The sequence below is a fragment of the Mesoplodon densirostris genome, chromosome 3, assembly GCF_025265405.1.
Source record: "Mesoplodon densirostris isolate mMesDen1 chromosome 3, mMesDen1 primary haplotype, whole genome shotgun sequence".
Taxonomy (NCBI): Eukaryota; Metazoa; Chordata; class Mammalia; order Artiodactyla; family Ziphiidae; genus Mesoplodon; species Mesoplodon densirostris.
In genome coordinates, this window is record NC_082663.1 from 172,997,440 (window position 1) to 173,015,305 (window position 17,866).

The following is a 17,866-nucleotide window of genomic DNA, read 5'->3' on the forward strand; positions in this document are numbered from 1 at the left end:
GATTTCTTAAATATTTTTAACTTCTAATTTGTATTTTATGGTAAGGCAACATGCTAATTCTGTTTATGGCTTAAGTTGATGTGTTATTATGTAAATAATTAAACATGCTGTAAATGAATAGTCGATAGATACAAATAATTGTTTAGGTTTTTTTTCCTTAATTTTTATTTATTTTTTACTAAGTACAGTTGCTGCAGCCCCAGCAGAGAAATTTAAATACCCTTTTGCATAAATGGTTTGGGATCCCAGACAGAAGGGTTTCAATTTGCTCTTACACAGACACAGACACACAGATACACACACAGACACACACACATACACACATTCAAACACACATACTCTTTTACTTGCCCGCTCAGTCATTCCCACTCTTGACCCCTCTATGGGAAATGCTCTAGTGTTTATGTAGTCGATGAAACAACCAAGAGATAGCCTTAGAAACGGCAACTGGGAAAAACAGAAATGATCATTGATTACTTGATAGAATTTTCTATATGTAAGAGTTTAAGAAATCAAAGATCATAACTTAAATCTTAATTTTCAAAGAGTAAAGGTTTATATTGATGGCACTTCAGGAAATAAAAATGCTTTTTATTCATACCTGCTCCAGAAATGTGTTACACATAATACCTAGAGAAGACATTTTTTTTTAATAATAGCATTTTGTCCTTAGGTAGTCTTGTTCCTTTTAACCAAAGACTCCAGAATTATTTTTAAAAAAGGAAAAGAAAAAGAAAAAATGAGGGAAAATGGGAAAAAAAGACACTGCTTCACACCAAAGGTTTAAAAAATATTTTCCAAATACACTAGGAACATTGTAAAAAGTAGTAAGGAGCCAACAGAATGCTAATTAAGACACCACACTAAAGAAGTCATTTAAGAAAAAACACTTAAATATCTATTAGTTATTTGAAAATTGAAGTAAAACATTTCTGTAAATCCATAGATGAATGCAAAACACTGACATCAGGTTTAATTTGCTTTGAGAATTTGTTTTCTGAAAAAGGTAAATGTGATCCAAAATGAAGAACAAATCTTTGTGTTTTTTTAACTTTGAAACCAAATGTCTCTTTCCTGTCACATGTCATTATTCTGATGCCCATATGTGTGTCCTGGCACCATCTGAAGCAAGTTGACAGTTTCATCAGCTTGTATCTTTCTCTTTTTAGTTCAATAATTTGAGTTCAGTGGTCATTTTAAACATATTAATTCAAAGTTGAAAATAATTTAAATTCCATAACATTTTAAAGTTTTTATTTGCATGGGTGTTTAAATAGTTCTGTTATGAATATTGTCCCTGCACAGTTCTGAATTGTCCTTTTATAAAAAGTGATATTCTAGTTTCTTCACAACGTAGTGATTATCAGCCTTACTAATTACCTTGTAGCCTTTCTTAATATGCACATAATGCACATTTTCCAATGGCTAGAAAATGCAAAACACAAGTGGATATCATTGCATCTATTTTCATGTCTTTCTAAAAAACAGGATTACTACAATCTCTGGGATACATGAGATAGTAACAAATGAGGATTATAAATGAGTAGCACATAAGAATTATTTTCTTGGATTTAAACATTACAGCCACTTTCAGCATGTAAATATATAATAATGTTGGCTAGTGTGTAATTCTTGAACTAAGAAGTATAAATAAAACTTAAAACGATGTGTGTATAAGTGGTTTCATTGAGTTCAGAATTTTTTTTGATCTATGAATATGAGTTCGATTGTAGAAATATAGCTTTTCTAAAAAGCAATAAAAATTTGGGAACTTGGGATAGGCTCTAGGGCAGACTTGATTTTGAGCTCCGATTTGTCACATATTAGGTGTATGATTGTGCAGCTATCTAATCCATCCGCCTCTTATTTTTCTTATCTGAAGAAAAAAATATAATTGTACCTCCTTCATAGAGCTGTTGTATAGTTGAAATGAAATAACCCGTAAGAAGTCCTTAGCATAGTACAAACACGTTAAGTGGTGTGTAAACAGTAGATGACAGTAGATAATAGCAACAAGTGGTGTGTTACTATTATTAATTATAATCATTACTAGAATATTCAGCATGTTTTATCATGAATTCTATCATGACACCTAAAACGTCATAGTAATTATTAAATGTTCTCTTAGGTTATATACTTATGGGTAATTAATTAAGAACTTAGCTTCAATCATGAAAATCATATGACAAACGTGATTCATTTAACATGCTACATATATCCTCTGAAGACGTTACACTAAGTACTTTGTGAATTGAATACTTACTTAATCCTTACCATATTCCTAAGAGTAGCAGAAATTCAAGATCAGAAAGAATAAGTACCTTGCCCATGAGAGTAGAAGAACTTGGATTCCTACCCAGCCTGGACTCAACCACAATTCCTTGCAGATTCTTTCCACCTCATCATTAAAAGTGGGTGACCAGGCATGTTCAGTTCTCATTCACTTTGGTCATTTCCCAAGAAACATTTGCTGAGAGCCTGTCATCTGCCAGACCTTGTAATGCTACTGGAAAATTAGAGCTTAGGCTCACAAGGCCCCTACCCTCTTGGATTATATGGAAGCTCTCAAATGCATGGGAACTCTCCTGAGGCCAGCGAATTAGTTGGGGACAAGCCTAGGGTCTCTCACTCTTATTGACTTTCAAATGTCCAAATAGCACCTCATAGACTCTGTCCACCTGAGCAAGGCAGACTGTCAGAGCAAAATTGTCCAATTAAGTCATGATTAAAAGGAGCTATAGCTACCAAGGAATGACACTACTGAAAATAACTCACCTATAGTGAAGACCCAGTTCCTGCCAGCTTACATTGCAAATTGCAAATCATATCATCTAGAAATGTACAATTCTTCCATTTGCATTTGCTATCCTTCATGCTAACTTTCAACATTTCTGTCCAGCAGAGAGAACACACGTATGCTCAAATCCATGAACACGTTCACATAACTGGTGGTGCGTGCGTGCATGTATGTGCTTGTGTGTTCATGAGCCTGTGTGGGCAGGGTATGCTGAGAGGGCCAATAGGAAATGCTACTGTAGGTGGGGTCATGGTCTATTACTTACCTTGGGAGGAGAACATTCCCAGATACTTTCCCCCGATAAAGCTGATCAATTGGCAATGAGAAAATTCCCCCACTCATATTCTAACTACTATAATTTCCTAAAGTGGAACTGCCCTTGTCTCTGCTGAAACTTGTTCTAATTATGAAATATCATATGACATTTTCCCATACAGAGTATTTTTCTAAACCTTTAGATCCACCTCCCAGAATAATACCAGTTTAGTGAGAAAAATTCTCAGGGATGGCAGGAGACACAATCAGTCCACAGTCCTTGATTTCCTAAAGCAGACAGCAACAAAATAAACACATTCTTGTCTCTTCAAATCTCTGTATCAGAGCATTAGCCAAACGTGCACATTACCCACTACAGCATCACCCCACCACGTGGCCTAGAACCAAGGAATGATCATGGGATGACAAGTTGCAGACAAGCCCCAAACGATTAGGCTTCTTAGGCGGTCTTCTTATCAATGTCTTGATTTGTGCATGTTCTGATCTTTCCTTTCGTTTCAGGTAGCCAACTAGGTCATTAGTATTTATATATATATGTATCTTTTCATTTCAGAGATTTGTATTGGATAGAAAGGAGACACTGCTGGAAGATACTCAGAGATGATGCTTAGCACCCCACAAGTACTGAGGAACATGAGTGTCTTTCAGGGTAAGGAGAGAGGGAGGGATGCTTTCTTTTGAGACTGGGAAGGAGAAAAGCAGCAGGTTCCAGGCAAGTGGAGACCTGCATACCATTCAGCGGTAGTGACCTGGGGAAATGGCAGACCTCGGAGCAGATGGCACAATGAAGCTTAGGAGGCCAACCCGTGGCACTGGCCCAGGTGTGCCACTAGAGTGGCAGTCTTTGACCCATGAAAGAATCAAACAGGCTGGAACATGGAGTAGAAAAGAAATGTGGGATTTTTTTTCCTCTAAAGCTTCATTTAAGATGTTAGATTCATCACTGCACTCCCATCTGGGACCTAGTGGGTCCTTGGTCACTCCACCTCGGAAAGTGCTGAGACTCAACAGCATGAATTTGATATTGGATCAGTAATACAGTATTTGTAGTAATAGATGTCCAAAGTGGGGTGGGGAATAATTGGTTCCAGTTCTGAAAGTCAAAAGGCTCATGAGATACAAAATTTAGTTAAAGGATTGATACATCTTATATCTTATGTCTTGGAAGCTCAAATGTGTACACAGGGCTTAATGAAATTGTAGACAAATAACATAGGCCTGGTGTAATACAATAGGGAGTGGTGGGGACTGTGGGTAACTGGGGAGAAACAACCTCTATCTAAAGAGGCGGTCACTACTGAGCACCATCCAGTTGTCGTCTTCAGGATTGCAAGCCCAGTGATGCCAGATTAATCTGAGAATGCAAGAAGCCCCCACGGCACTGAATCTTTTACTTTATGGGCAGGTACAGTAAGGCCAGAGAGACACAGAAACTTTCATCTTTCTTGTGCCAAAAATCCATGCTGAGCTTTTAGAGTCATTATCCTCAAACCGAGATTGAGGAAGGAGCATATGACAAGCTCCATGAGAGTGTGTGTAGAGTGAACAAGCTTCTATGCCATTATAGTGGTGGAATGATCAGTTTTCTTCCCTTTCCTGGAAGCCGACACCTTATAAATGTAAGAAAGTAAAATACTTTCGTGTACTCTCAAAACAAAAAATAGAGAAACTTTTTTAATAGAAATAAGTACAGAAAATTGCCAGCAGAAGTTTTCACAATGTAAACATTCTGGTTGGCTTTTAGATCACTCACTCGGAGGGCTTTTGTCTCTCTCCTACCAGTAGAGCAGAAGCCCCTTACTCTCCTCCAACACCTCCTGGGCCCACTTAGCAGGCACATGGCAGAGCAGGGATTTGGGAGAGGAGCAAAGAGTCCTGAAGGGGCAAGGAACTGCTGGGAGAGCAACCAAGGGAGAAAAGGGAGGCGAGGGTGGAGGCTCTGGGGCACTTTGTCACTGATGGGGTGGAGAGGGGTCATGAGCCCTAAGATTCTCCACTATGTCAACTCCGGGGATGAAGCATGGGCACAAATTCAGTGGGCAAGGGAAGCTATCCACACATTTCCACCTCCCCAAAGACCCTGTGTAGACTGGAATTTAGTGAATGAACCTGAAAGTGAAGAACTAATAAAAAGTCCCGCTTTCCACCACTCTCCTCTCCGCAACGCCCCCCGCGGTGAGGTGTTGGTGATCCCTCAGCACCCTGAGCCCTGCTGACCCGTCCTCCTTCGGCTAGAAACCCTCCTGGTACCGCGCAGGAGGCACGGGGCCTCTGAGCAGAGCGGCGAGTCCGCCGGCCCCCGGTCTCTTTCCCTGGCGGCGCCAGCTTCTTCCGTAGGACCATATGTTCAAGAGAATGGCCGAATCTGAGCCTGACTCCAGCGGGAGAGTGAAGGGGGTTACTACCGTTAAACCAATCGTTTATGGTAATGTTGCTCGACATTTTGGAAAGAAAAGAGAAGAGGACGGGCACACCCATCAGTGGACGACAGTATATGTAAAACCATATCGAAATGAGGATATGTCAGCGTATGTGAAGAAAATCCCATTTAAATTACATGAAAGCTATGGCAGTCCTTTAAGGGTTGTTACTAAGCCTCCATATGAAATTACTGAAACAGGCTGGGGTGAATTCGAAATAGTCATCAAAATATGTTTCGTTGATCCTAATGAAAGACCTGTAACCCTGTATCATTTATTAAAGCTATTTCAATCAGACACCAATGCAATGCTGGGAAAAAAGACAGTGGTTTCAGAGCTCTATGATGAAATGATATTTCAAGACACAACAGCGATGATACAACAATTATTAACAACATCTCGTCAGCTTACCTTAGGATCCTATAAGCATGAAACAGAATTTGCAGAACTTGAAGTGAAAACCACAGAAAAATTAGAAGCTGCGAAGAAAAAAAAAAACAAGCTTTGAAATTGCAGAGCTTAAGGAGAGATTAAAAGCAAGTCGTGAAACTATATATTGTTTAAAAAATGAAATCAGGAAACCCAAAGATGATCAGACAAAAGAAATATAAACGGTTCTGAAGAGAACTCGATAGTAAGTGAAACTAAAATAAGGTGGAGTTTAAAGGAGAGATGGACTACAAATGCTGCGATGTTTCTTAGAGGAACTGCACATATAGTTGTCAGCCATAGATTTCTCAGCAATGGGGTCAAATCTTTAATGTGAAATATATGCATATAATGCTGTATAGGCATTTTATCAACCCATTTCAGGGTAGTTCTGTGATATGAAGCTCAATTTTAAAACACTTTTATTGCATTTTATGTATAGCTTATCCTTTTGACAGACATCAAAATTTCATTATAAAGTATAACTTGTACAAATTTTATACTTCCCTAGTAGTTAGAATTTGTGGTAAAATTAATGTGTATATTTAATTTCTTAAGTTCTTACCTGCCCCCATCCCAACTCTTTTGTATCTGATGTGCCCAGTGCCCAGTAAGCACAATAAATGTAGTTTACAGATGATTTAAAAAAAAAAAAAGAACTAATAAAAAAAAGTATCCAGAAATTTCTGAGATGAAGCAGCAGTGGTTGGAGAGGGGAACTGTAAATGCAAAGAAGAAATTTCATCCTAATCACAATAATAAAATGTATTATTATTGGTTGATAAACAAAATAGTTTGAAAGTCACTAATCCATAGTGATGAGCAGAAGAATCTACTCCCACCTTGTTGTCCTGGGAAAGGAGAGAAGGAGGAAGAAAGGGAAGAGGACAAGGCAAAATAAAGGGAGGAAGGAAAGAAGAACCTGAGAAATATTTCCAGCACCTGACACTCTCCTCTCCCAGAATGTGTTATGAATTCAATTCTCTAAACAACTCTGTGAGGTGTGAACTCTTGCCATATCTATTTTGCAGAGGACACAAAATGGCAATGATTGGTATTGCATCCCAGAGCTGGCCAACTCCAAATCCCACGCCCTTTGCTTAGCTGCTACCCAATATATTCCACAGCCTCAGTTTAGCTTTTGGAGATACAGCATCTTTGACAGTGAAATTAGAAACAAGTCCAAAATCTTTAGGGGATCAAAAAGAAGAGAGAAGTGTTTACTCCTAAGTTTCCATTTTATGTTTATAGGTTTACATTTTTTTATTATTATTTTTAAAAGCTGAGAATTGTCAAATTCTAGATATTTTGATGTTTCCTTTAATTTATTTGGGTGAGAGCAGAGAGCTGTTGAAATAAATCAAGTAACTTAAACACATCTTTGAAAGGATTTTGAAAATCTACTTTCTTTCTCTTTAAATATCATTACCTTTTCTCTGTCTTCTTTTTAAAATTATGAATTACAAAAGCAATACTTTTCAGTGTGGAAGATTATGTCATTGTTGTTATTTATGTCTCATCAGTAAAGGTTGGACTTTCTTTATAGCTAAGACAACACAGAGAGAGAAAGCCCGCCTCTCTTGTCACCTGGTCAACTGGACATTAGGAAACCTGGCCAGTAGAAGTTTCCCAGGAGATCAAGAGACTTTCTGAACATGCAGGCTAATAAATGCTCCTGAAATTGTGTGAGATTCATGGCAGGGAAATATCAGGGTTCTTGGAACATCAGTACAGGAGTGGCCCAGGGTAGGGTTCACATTTCTCATTCTCTGAGTGGACCAAGCCTGACAAAAAAGAAATGGAAGGATTCTTTTTACACCTAGTTTTCTCTCCACACTTCAAAACACCCTTGGATGGATCAGAGATCCATTTGAGGTTGGCACGTTTCAGAAGTGGCTTGCCAGCTCTTTATTTATTCATTCTCATTTCTCATTCTACTTGCCAGGAAGTCGTTTGAACACTTAAAGAATCTCTCTTGATAAGACAAAACTATGGATGCATACAAAGTACAAGAAGATTAATAAATAAAAACTTTTAAATGTTTAAGAATCTTTAACTAGGGCCTCCCTGGTGGCGCAGTGGTTGAGAGTCCGCCTGCCGATGCAGGGGATACGGGTTCGTGCCCCGATCTGGGAGGATCCCATATGCCGCGGAGCGGCTGGGCCCGTGAGCCATGGCCGCTGGGCCTGCGCGTCCGGAGCCTGTGCTCCGCAACGGGAGAGGCCACAACAGTGAGAGGCCCGCATACCGCAAAAAGAAAAAAAAAAAAAAAAAAGAATCTTTAACTAAAATTAAATTACAGGCAGGATCTTGCCAGTGTGAAGTGAGTTTTTCCTGGTCCAGGTTTGGCAGATAGTAAAGGACGCTGGCTCCTGGCTCTGACTCTCATGCCAGGAGCAGTCTTGGAGCACTCAGGACAGCCTCTCTGAGATCCCTGGTGTGGAGCAGGCAGGGAAAAACAAATGCTCAGGGAGCTACCGAAGCCTACATGGCATATGCAGAGCCTGGTGAGTCCTCCTGCTTCCTATCTCCCCTTCTCAGCTATGTTAGTCAGGGATTTACAGAGAGACAGAGCAGATAGGATGTGTGTATATAGAGAGAAATTTATTTTAAGGAATTTGCTTGTACAATTATGGAGGCTGGCACATTTAAAATTTGAAAGGTAGACTAGCAGGCTGGAGACTCAGGGAAGGGCTAAAGTTGCTATTCAAATGCAAAGGCCCTCCGTCTGGAAGCTGGGAAAGACCTGATGTTGTAGTTCAAGTCCAAAGGCCATCTGCTGGCAGAATTTCTTCTTGCTCAAGGAGGTCAATCTTTTGTTCTATTCAGGCCTTCAACTGATTGGATGAGACCCAACCACAATATGGAGGGCAATCTGCTTTACTCAGAGTCACCGGTTTCAAGGTTAACATCATCCAAAAAACACCCTCACAGAAACATCCAGAATAACGCTTCACTATCTGAGCGTCATAGCCCAGCGGAGTTGACACATAAAATTAACCATCACAATAGCCTATGTTGTTTTTATGTTTTGGGGTTTTTGTTTTGTTTTGTTTTGTTTTTTTTAGTAAGAAAGAAGATATTTGATAATAAAGAGCAAATAATTACATGCTATAAAGATGAAAATAAAAGCATAGGCACTCACTTTACCAGGTATCAAAACATATAAAGTCTAATTGTCACTTCCCTTCTTATAAACCTTCAAACTTTCTGCTTTAACCTAAGGAAAACCTTTAAATTTATCATGGTACTCAAAGTCCTTTGTGATCTATTTATTGCTCATTTCTAGATCTTGCTTTTTCATCCTGTCCTTGAGTCTCAAGCTCCCACCAGGCTGAATTACTTTCAATTCCACAGAGACAGTATTCATTCCCTTGCCTTTCTAGGCCTTTGCTCTTACTGTTTCTTCTTCCTGAAACATTTTTTCTCATCCCTAAAACTCCTTCTTTCATGAATTCCTATTCACACTTCCCAGGTAAAAACTTAAACATCACTTTATCTGGGGAGATTTCTTGGCTCCAAAGACTGATGATTAATTCCCAGCACACAGCATCCTGCTTAACTATTTGTTAAATAACTGAATAAAATCCACGTGTTCTGCTGAACCAAAAGTAACCCCAAGTATGGGTAAGCATAGTATTAGGTGACAGCGCAAGCTATTTAATAGTGGACACTGGCTCATGAAACCAGCCTTCTTAGCCCTCTCTGGGTTTTGCTTCTGCTTCACTGATTGCCCTTCCTCAGAACCCTTTGCTGGTTTCTCATCTGCTCCCCAGCCACTTCATGTGGGAGTGCCTCAAATCAATATCTTCAGTCCATACTCCTCCCCTAAATTCCAGGGTAGTTTCTTGTTGTCTAGTTTCTTGACATTATATTTTGAATGTCTAATGGACACCTCAAATATTCAAGACTGATCCTTCTTCCAAAGTTGGTGGCAACTTCAGTTAGTCTGGACCAGACACCTGTAGTCATTTTTTATTCCTCTTTTCTGCTCATCCCACTTCTAATTCATCTGAAAATCATGCTGGCTATAACTTCAAAATATATCCAGAATCTGACTACTTCTCATCCTCTTCCTTGTTACCAACCTTGTCTGAGTCACCACAATCCTCTAACTGGATTATTTCAATAAGGCTTCTAGCTGGTCTTCCTGTAGCTACCCTTGCTGCCCTACAGACTGTTTTCAACACAACAGCCAGACTGATATTTTTCAAAGGCAAGACAGATCATAGAATTGTTTTGCTCAAAAGGCTATGATGCCTCTGTATTTCAATCAGAGTAAAAGCCAACTTTCTTAAAATGGCCTGAAAGTCTATACATAGCCCAAATCCCTGCATGGGCCTAGCTGATGCTAGATCTTATTATTCTCCCCTGGTTCTCTGAGCTCCAGCCACACTGACCTTCTTGCTCTACTTCAGATGAACTAGACATGCTTCTGACCAGGGCTTACTCTCTGTTCCTTCTGCCTGGAACTATCCTCCCAAGAATCTGCTTGAGTAATTCCCTCATCCCCTTCCAGTCTTTCAATAAGTCCTAGCCTTACTACCCAATTTGGTACTGCCCTCTACTCCCTAACCACAGCCACCCAGGTACACTTGACCCCATACCTGCTCTGCTATTTATTTCTCCATCCATAATGTCATATAGTTGACTTATTTATTATGCTCTTCATTTGGCATCTGTCTCTCCTGCTTAAGGGTATACATTCTAGCCTTTTTTTTTTATTGATGTATCCCAATGTAGAAAAATATACATAGTAGGTATTTGATAAATATTTATTGGATGAACAAATGAACAACTTTAACAATCAAATACCAATATTGGGGAACTTATTAAAAGAATATTTACCTTGACCACAGCCAAAGATTCTAGATTAGTAAGTTTGGGGGTGGGACCAAGTGAACTGTATTTTTCATAAGCAACCTAGGTCTTGTCATGACCATCAGAGATTTTGAACATTGCTGAAAACCACAGGGTCTTGATTTGGCTTGACAGTGGCAGTTTCTCTTAAAACTTTCTGAGTTTGCCCATTAGGGTGGGGTGTGGCTAAAGATTTTATTTTATCAATAAATGATCTGTTGATCCAAAGGGTATCCTATGTGGAGGAAAAAAAAAGATTCTTGACCCATTCTCCTCTTGAGTAATAATAATAATAAATATGCTTGGGTATGTGCAGAGCTTAATGGGAAAAATAAGTATGCATTTGCTAGAATAGAGATATTCCTAATCTCTTTCTGTAAATGGCAATTTTTCCATTATGAGGTCTTTTATCCTGATACTTATTGACCCTGTGCCTCACCTTTCCACGTATCTATTTATTTATAACTTGTGATTTTCTCTTCTCCTCACTCTGACACGTATTAGAAAAAAAGGGCTAACAATGAAAATGAGACTGTGATGTTTGATCCAGGTTATAAATACAAAAGCCCAACACTTTAAAAAAATGGATACAGCCCTTAACTTGCTATATGGTCTCAGGAACTACATTTCAACTCTCTCAAGCTCAGTTTCATCATCTATGAACGAAGGAATAATCTGGCATAATCTTTTGATGTGTATGGGAAAGCACTCTGTAAAGTGCAAAGTGCAGCATGCACTAAGACAATTTTAATATTATTAATAATAGTCCTCCATTTTCTGGATCCACAACAATAATGGACATGTGATATATTTTTCTGTCCATATTTTCCTTGGGACAGTGGCTTACCAAAAACAGGGAGGATTAGACGTGAGTAGTTCTCTCTAGGTATAGGCAATCGTCTGAAAAGAATTTTAAAACAATAATAAAATGGACTGAAATTTGGTCTGTTTTTTATTATCACCTTAAGCCCACAGGCTCAACAAAAGTCAGGGATAAAATGCTACCCCCGACTGGGTCAGACTCCTTCCATTGCCCCCACCTCCACCTTAGGCTCCTCCCTCTTCCACACATAATCCTTGTGATCTACTAGGACTCACACCCCTGCAGACTCCAGAGTGAACACATGACCCAGACCTGACCAATTATTTTATTATATCCCTCCTGGCCACAGTGATCTGTTGGAAGATAAATGAGTGACCAAGTCAGTCCGGTCAATGCCATGCAACCGTGGGACTTCTCTGTGGGGTGGGTAAGATACCTCTTTATTGCAGCAAGATTTGAGGATGGGTCAGGACATAAATGTGGCAGCTTCTGGCAGCCATCCTGCCAGCACAAGAATAGTCTGCCTGGGAATTGAGCCAACACAAATGAAAGCAGAGACAAGAAATGGGAAGATTGAGATCATGGCTAGATGGTGTTATTACATCACTCAGAGACACCTGTGCCTGCACTTTCTAGAATCACAGTCCTGTGCTAGTTTGATTGGGTTTTGACCACTTACATCCTGAAAATCACCAAGATCAAAGACTTTGTTAAAGGAGATTGATTTACACTGGGAGGCACGTGAGTGGAAGGTTAGGTCATGTCAGAAGTAAAGCATGAGGTGTCACCCAGTCAATGAAAGGACCTCAGTTTTACCACCTACAAAGTGAGAAATGGAAAATTAGAAGAGATGATTGCTGGATAATTCAAATTCTCCTAATTCCAAAAGTTTCTTAGCATAGCTCAGACATACCCTGGTACATGATGGAAATTTTGGAAACTGTTCCACATATGAAAATAGAAGGATTTTGAATCACCTGCCAAAACATAAATTAACCATATAAAACTAAGACACTGGATTGATGACATGGAATACCTAAGGTAATTAACATGCCTTTGGCTTCCACAGCAGCTGATGTCAAAAGCACATGAGGTTTCTGTATTTACAGTTGTTCTGTTAATGCATTATAATTACAGATGTAATCAAACATAAAAGGTTGATTTTTTTGCCTAAATGACACCTTTAATCACTTCTGAATAAGACACGACTCGAATTAGAGATGTCTTCAGAAAATCACACCTAATAGCATCATTTATTAGAATTCTAAATAGGAGCTCTTTATTTCAATGCCATCTCCCTTTAATCTGTTTTCCTAGAGAAGGGCATGGTTTCCCGCACATTATGGCCGTGGGTGAAATTCTATGACTGGAATTGAGCATAACAGATCCTCCACCAGAGAAATCACTAAACAAATTTTTTTCTCAATTAAAATAAATTCAACAAACTGCTCTGAGTACCCACCAAATGCCAAATAGTATTTTAAAATGTGTACATGAGCAAGTCTTTAAACCTGTCCACAATAGATTTAGGATGTAATGGAGGTTGCAAATGCATGAGTTAGGCCTTGAAGCAGCATATGACTAGCAGAGAAAGGAGACCATACTTCATGCCAAGGAATGGCCTGGGTGACCGTGAAGTCTGGGAGGTGGAAGAAGAGAGATTACATTTGGAAATGAAATCAAGTCAAGATGAGGTCATACTGGGTAAAGGATAGGTCCTAATCCAATGAATGCTGTCTTTATGAGAAGAAATTTGGACACAGCGACACAGAGGAAGATGGTCATGTTAAGACAGAGATAGAAGCTGAAGTTATAATATTGCAAGGTAAGGAATGCCAGGGATTGCTGGTGACCACTAGAAGACAGGAAGAAAGGAAGGATCCTCTCCTAAAGCCTTTAGATGGAGCATGGCCAGGCTGTCCACCATGAGAAGGGGATGCTCCTGAAGTCACTGAACCCAAAAAAAGAAAGGCAAAAGAAATAGGTCTGATATCAACACCCTTTCCCTGTAGAATGACCTCGGCAGACGAGCAAAGACCCATGAGCAACAAACAAATGTTTGGCACTGAGATTTAGCAGTTGTTTGCAATGTCACATTATTTCATTAAAAAAAAGATAAAAAAACATTAACCTAGTATTTCCTCTTGCTTTTTAGCTGCTTTTGCTACCCAAGCTTCTTTTTCTCTAACATTCCTAGAAGAAGCAGCTTTATTTGATAGCCAACATTTTCTCTTTATCTGGTGATTCAACATCCTATTGTAGACACTTAACGGTTCATAATCTAGGATGAAAAGAATTTTTCCTGAAGGTGTAGGTCAATATGTCTCATGAGACAATTTCTTGTAAATTTCTTTTTTTTTTTTTCATGGAAAGACATTTCTCCCAAAGACTAAGAACTTTGGCAGGATTAACCATAGCGACAATGAAAAAGCGCTGGTTCTCTGTGCATCCTCCGTGCCTAGCATTATGCCCTGCACAAAGCAGGAACTCGGCTAGTATTCAATAGAGAAACATGTGAACGAGAGAACAAGCATGTTTTTGCTTTTATTTTAAGGCAAAAAATACATGAAAATATCCAAGGTGTCCATTTTAAAAAAATTAAAAATGGAAAAAGCTTAGAAAGGGTGGCTGCTCAAATGGAATGGGGTGAGCTCTATGAAACTGCTGCAGCTTCAGTGCCAAAGGGAGGCAAGGGATATGATATTTTCCATAGAAATAAATGTCACAGTTAAAAAGCCAGGGCTTAACATCACAGGCCCGAGAAGTGAAGCCCAGCTCTAGCCCCTGTTATGTGAATTTGGGGGCAAATTTCCTAATCATGCCCTGCTTTCTTTGCCTTTTCTATAAACAGGGAGTGATAAATAACATTATCAATCTCAAAACTTTCTTTGTGAGGATTACATGTGTAATTACTATAAAATATTCACACAAAGTAGGCACTAAGTAAATGCTAGGTACTATTAGCACTGTTGTTATTTATTGCTACATCCCAGCCCAGATCACATTCCTTTTCTCTTTTATTCTCTTCTTTAGCACACCCTTTGTGACATTTAATGCATTCTTTTCACAGCCTGGTTTCTTAATCATTCTTCTTAGAGCTCTTTATAATCTCTCTCTGTTAGGGCCCTTTAAGGTGTAAGTAGCAGAAACCCAACTCAAATTATCTCAAGTCAAAAAGAGAATCCATCTGCTTATATGGTTAATAAGGAGAGATTCTTTTGGCCCCTTTAACCTCTCTGGTGTACAGCCTGATTTTAGCTCACCTTTCATTTATGAGAGAGAGAGAGAGGTGCTAAAATAGTGGCTCAAACTGTGAAACAGTAAAGAGCTATCTTTACCGATGAGCAAGATTACTGGGCAGTAATACTGTCTACGGCTACTGCATATACAGTGAGACCTGTATTCTTATAAGAGTTGTAGGTTGGATTCAGCATGTTAATGAAGCATGTGGAAACAGTGGAAATGATAAATGAAGACCAGAAGAAAGAGATAAAACCGTGCAAAAGATGTCATAAATGATAAAGTACTGAGATAGTTTGGTTTGGAGAGGTAACATGTTGGCTCAACTTCATAGCTCAACTTCGTAGAAGTAACATGTTGGCTCAAATTCACAGCTAACTTTGTACAGGATGTAATTTACTGGTAAGAGAATGTTAACCAATTATTTGCTAACTCAACAGAGACCAAAATAAATGCCAATAAATTTAAGTGAAAGCAAAAAAGAGCTCAATTAGCAAAGAGTATCCTACTTTTGCCTTTTAAAAAATCTGAGTTTATTGCAAAAAGTGAATGTGGAATGTCTAACAGGTGAACAATAAATATTAAGTAATACCATCATTGTTCTCAACACCAGTATTATTTGCCAGTAACCTGCTAGGAACCATAAATTGAAAGGCGAACAGTCTCAGACCTTTCCCGTGTCCCTGAGAAACCTATGGTCTAGAGGGAGATCATTACTAGTTATATTTCTATCAAAGATCTTGCTCTATTGAATCTCAGAATTTCATATTTTGCAGCTGTGTAATATAGCAACTAATGTGACAGAATTTGTCATATCAATGTCTGTGACTGGGGAAACCCCTCCTCCCTTGTGGTAAGATCAAGGGCTTTGGGTCCAAGCTTATGGTCACTCAGGACTGATTTCCAGTGCTGTGTCACAGCTGCTTTCCATGAAGGCATTCCATAAAGCTTTCCATGGTGACAAACTCCTTAACAAGTGACACGTTAGCCTTTGGAAGATCTTGGACAAGTTATTGCTTACTTTCTCATGTGTAATTCTCTAAAGCGAATTGCTAAGTCAAATTACATGGACTTTTTTGAGAATTTTACATATATCATCACATTGTGTTTTTTTTTTATTTTTGTTTCCAGTCCCTTTCATTTTGTTATTCTTTTCTCTTAATGTTTTTTTTTAACCTAGAGACTGTCATACAGAGTGAAGTAAGCCCGAAAGAGAAAAACAAATATCGTGTATTAACGCATATATGTGGAATTTAGAAAAATGGTACAGATGAACCTATTTGCAAAGCAGAAATAGAGACACAGATGTAGAGAACAAACGTATGGACACCAAGGGGGGTGGGGTGGGATGGACTGGGAGATTGGGGTTGATGGATGTACACATTGTGTTTCTTATCAAAGCTAAATGAGAGTACCTGTTTTCCCAATTCTCTCCACATTGTTATAATTTTTGTTCAACTTAAAATGTTTTCAAGTTTGTTAGTCATGAAAAAAACAACCATTTCCTTTTGCGTTTCTTTGGTGGTTAGTGAGATCAAATATTTTCATGTCTATTGACCATTTTTACTTCTTTTGTGAGCTGATTGGAAATGACAAGTTTGAAAATAAACACATTTCTGGGCTACCAGGTTAAACAGAGTTGAATTCAGTGAAATGACAAGCAGCTTACAATGGAACGAAGAATCACAAATAATCTTTCCTAAAGGATATAAGACAATTTGTATTATTTCTAATTACCTCTGGATCAGTTTTTTTGCTTTTCTTGTCTTACTAGTATATGATCAGAATGCAGCTTGCCTATCTTTGTTAGGGAATATCCTTTATTGTTCTTCTACCGGTGATTATTATGTACATATAGGTATATAAATTTAGGACCCTGAAATTCCCATCCAGGGTTTCTGAATAATGGAAGAAGCTGGGGAAATAGACTCAGGTTACTGAAAATTCTTTCAGAAGAAATTCATATATGCCTCAGAACTCTATTGATTCTTGAGGGAAGTAAGTTGCAAGGTTCACAAATGTCTCAATGTAGAATAAATGTTATATTCAGAACCCTTTTGTCAGTTGTACAGCCTCTAGAAACTATATCTCTGAAATCCCTCAAGAAAACCTCTGAATTTGCATAGTTTAATTTTTAACTTTTCCAAATGCTCTTACAGAATGTTTATCAATACACAAAACTAAGACGAAGAGAGGATTAGAACCCAGGACTCCTGACACTTAATCCAGTCTGCTATCATTACAGTGTGTCCTTTCCAATATAATCTAACAATTATAGGTTATAATCACCAAACTTTGATTTAGCAATAGGGCAAGAGGGATGGGACCACATCTAACAAGAATCAAGTTAGTTTTTGAGTTACTACACCAAGGTTTTCCAAATTGTTTGCCTGTTGGTGAATCACTTGTATCTAAATCACCCAGGCTAAGTTGGGAGATTGGGATTGACATATACACACTGTTATGTATAAAAGAGATAACTAATAAGAACCTAATATTTAGCACAGGGAACCCTACTGAATGATCTGTGGTGACCTAAATGGGAGGGAAATCTAAAAAAGAGTGAATATATATATATATATATATATATATATATATATATATATATATAGCTGATTCACTTTGCTGTAGAGCAGAAACTAACATAACATTGTAAAGCAACTAGACTCCAATAAAAATTAAAAAAAAAAAATCACCCAGGCTGGTCCCATTCCAGATCTACCAAAGCATGGACTCTGTGATTGAAACTTAAAGCAGCTCCATTTGTTAACAAGCTCCCAAAGCTTCTGTTGCATATTGTTCCCTCTGATAATTCCTTCTTGCCTCTCTTCCTTTCAGGAGAAAGCATTAGAGTAGACACAAATTTGATTTCAGCTTCTTATAGATTTTTGTTGTGGTATTTATGCATTGATCATTTAAACTCACTTATTAATATGAGGACAGCTAGAAAGAAAGGAAACAATGATGTGAAAGACTGGGGATGCAGAAACAAATTAACTATTAATGCTCCAGAAGGGTTGG

At 38.4% G+C, this 17,866-nt stretch overlaps 1 pseudogene; it reads left to right on the forward strand.

Moving 5' to 3' along the window:
* The first annotated feature begins 5,416 nt into the window (after positions 1 to 5,416).
* On the forward strand, positions 5,417 to 6,104 carry LOC132485974 (YEATS domain-containing protein 4-like; annotated as a pseudogene).
* The last annotated feature ends 11,762 nt before the right edge of the window (positions 6,105 to 17,866 follow it).